The sequence below is a fragment of the Condylura cristata genome, unplaced genomic scaffold (genome assembly GCF_000260355.1).
Source record: "Condylura cristata isolate star-nosed mole 26May11 unplaced genomic scaffold, ConCri1.0 scaffold00014, whole genome shotgun sequence".
Lineage (NCBI taxonomy): Eukaryota > Metazoa > Chordata > Mammalia > Eulipotyphla > Talpidae > Condylura > Condylura cristata.
This window is the reverse complement of record NW_004567115.1, coordinates 2,389,874-2,393,526: the sequence shown is the minus strand read 5'-3', so window position 1 is coordinate 2,393,526 and position 3,653 is coordinate 2,389,874.

Sequence of the window (3,653 nt, the reverse complement as noted above, 5' to 3'; positions counted from 1 at the left end):
CTGCCCTTGAATATTTGCTGCAGATTAGGGGTAATACCCAATATTTACATCTAAAAAGATTTTTTTTTGTTGTTGCTTATAAAAAAGAAAATATTATTCTTTGAGCTTTACTTTTTCTTTCATCGGTATCCATCTTTTAAAATATTGATTTGCCCAATAGTTTGAGTTTTGTATTATTTTTGGTGAGTTTATCTCATTGCATTGCAACAAATTTGGAAGAGGATACTCTCCAGATTCCAGTTCTCTGATGATCTCTAGTCCCAGAGCCTAATTTCAAGGTTTACTTGACATTTCTGACATTATGGTAACTATGTCTTTTGAAAACTTTATCAGTTGCAAATGACTAAAGAGAATTATACTTATTGAGTGAATAATTATAAAGACTAAAAATTTATTCATGTTAGAGTTTTCTTGTAAGTTTGGATTTTTTCACTATATATATATTAGTAACTACATGTATATATGCACATATACATATATATATATATATATAAAACTTATAGTACACATAATACTCACTGGCACACTACTCAGTTATTAAAAATATAAAAGTGTTTTTTTGTAACAAAATGAGATGATTGTGCTAAGTGAAATAAGTCAGAAAATGATAGATTTATCTGATGATTTTGCTCAGCTGAAGGCTATTGATAACTAAAGAAAATGAACTGCCATCGCACAATAAAATTTTAGACTCTGTATATTATACTGGTTACCAAAGTGTATACAAAAGAGTGAGGAGGGGAGGATAAGGGAGAAAAGATGTTAGGGCATTGGAACTTTGGTGGAGAGTGTGTAGAAGGTTGAGTACATATGGAGGTGTGAAATTGTACTCCCAGAATTATAGTTACTTAAATGGCTACACAAAAATACAATTTGAAAAAAAAATTATATTTTTTAGTTATGACTTTTAAAAATAATATTTAAGTTTCTTCTCCTTAATTATCTTATATTGCTTTGTATTTTCTTTGTGTGCAAGTAATTCCCATCTGCATTTTTCCTTCTAATTATTCATTCTTCACATTCATTCAAATTCAACATTTGCTAAATACAAATCCCATGGATAGAATAATAATGAAAACTGGGCTTTACTCATTTTAAGTCCAGTTAAATCATTGCAGGTATTATTTATTTATTATTATTATTTTTAAACTTGTGCATCTTAAGTTTGCCATGCCATATGAGTCAGCTCTCTAGTGAGGGATGGAACTCAAGCTGCAGTGGCAGCTGATAGCTTGATAACACTGCATTTAACCCCTGTTGCACCATTATTACAGATATTATTAATGAACAAAAATCTCTCATATCAGAGTAAAAGCTTCTGGAGACCAGAATCTTAATCTTTTATATCTCCATGCCAATGTATCAACATAAAGCTTAAATATGGTAGATTCTAAATATTTGTTGACTTAAAATCTAGATAACACCATGTTTATTTCTATGTACTTGCCATTTATAGTAAATAAATATGTAACTATCCAATATGGTCTTGTGCTTTATAAATATTTAAAATATCAGCAACATCAATGGGCTTCTAAATATACAAAAGTTTAATAACATTATTCAGTAAATCAAAGTGCTTTCATTAGTCAGTTTTCTTTCCAAATTGCTACAAAAGGCAAATAACTTCTGTTATAATATTGGCATAGAGGTTTTGTTTTTAAAATAAACTTTACTGATGAAATATTTATATAAATACTTCAAATACATCCATTTAAACAAAAATATATACCTATGTTATAAACTCTCAAATTAAAAGAATGAGGATATTTGATCACTTTATCCCAGGGGAATATGCATTCTTCTTATAGCTTTAACTTATCAGCATAATATTTCTTAGAGCTCAAGTAATTAATTTTATAACTACTATACAATTTTCATTTATGCAGCAATATATTGCTCTATTTATATGATGTAAATTTGGGTTGTCTCCAGTTTGAAGATATAAATAAAGCTATTATGAACATTTACATACAATTTGTTGTTGAATATATGTTTTTATTGCCTTTGGGAAAATAAGAGTGTGATTATTGTTTGATATCGTGAGTATGTGCTTAATTTTGAAGAAACTATAAATGCATATCATTTAATTTCTTGCTAATGATGTGAGTACCAGTTACATTACAACTTTTTATGGCAAATGTTTTTTTAAAATTTTCTTATTCACTATAATTTTGTGGTTTTGGTTTTCAGAGTTAAATTTTATATTTTGATATTGTCAATATTTTAGTTATTATGATATAATTATTATATAAAATGTTCCATCTGCATAATATTCTCTATGAACTTATTATTTAATATACAATAAATAATATTTTATGGTACATCTATGTATATAAGTAATATTCCATATCTATCTGTATGAAAACACAGCATGATATAGTTAGTATTTGATATATATGATGTATATTTCCTTTATATGTATATTAATAAAAAGAAAAAAATACATGTATATATGTACATGGTATCAGTAGGTAAAAATTACTCTTTTTTTCTGGTTGTGAATACAAGTATCTGTATCCTTAGTGGACTTAAACATTTTCTGGCTAGGACTGGCCATGGGTAAAATTTGGGAAAAATACGTTTTGTTAACACAACACAATGAAACAAAAACAGACAATTATAAATGAGACATCCTATAGAGGAGGGGGAGAGAGAGTGATTGGTAGGAGCTAGAAGCACGGGACTGTGGTGATGGTGCACAGGTGAATTGGGGGAGGAAATTCTATGGGGTCTACACCTGAGGGGGAGGAAATGTAAACATTGTTTTAAAAAGAACCATGGTGCTGGGTCTTCCCTGGTGGCGCAGCGGGTTAAAGCACAGCACTGAGAAGCTAAAGCCACTTCCGCATGAGTTCAATTCCCACCTGCCTGGAGGTGACCACATGGCGCGGCAGACCTCTCTTGAGGCTCCCACTGCTCCCCTCAGCAGTGTACTTCTTCGATCTGCCTGTTCTGCTCCCCACTCTGTCTCTGGTGGAGCCTCTCACCGCCTCTGGCCTGTACCCCAGCTCTGTATGCACAAATAAATAAATCTTAAAAAAACAAACAAACAAAAACTATGGTGTAACTATACTTGTAAATTAATAAATATGAAAATGTACATTTTGTTTAAAATCTCTTTTGGTGTCAATCTTAACTTACTGAACTTCATCATTTCAAGATTTCTTTTTCTTGTAAGTTATACCTCTATTTTAGATTTTTAAAATCACTTTGGACAACTATATCTTACACTGTAGACACCTGATTTTGTGTTTAACATGCTATTGCTTTTGATTATAGAAATTTCCAGTGAACTGTGCAGATGATCTGTAATTGTGTGCCGTTGGAAGATATCCCTTCTGTTGAGATAAATTTAACTGTAAAGTCACCAACAAACCTGTAAAACAATGTTACTTTAATTAAAAAAATAAAATGACAAACTCCTGATATTTTCAGCACCCAGCACCCATTACCCTTTCTCCCTCCTTCATTTTTCTCCACATCAACATTTAATATGCTTTGTATTTGCTTTATTACTTCACCCTTTTTGAGAATGTAAGCACAACAAAAATTTGAAATTTTCTTTTGGTTGGCTTTGTTTTCTGCTTATTATTTGAAATAATAAACAGGTGTCAAATGAATTAAAAAAAAAAACAGTTCACTCAGACAATTTA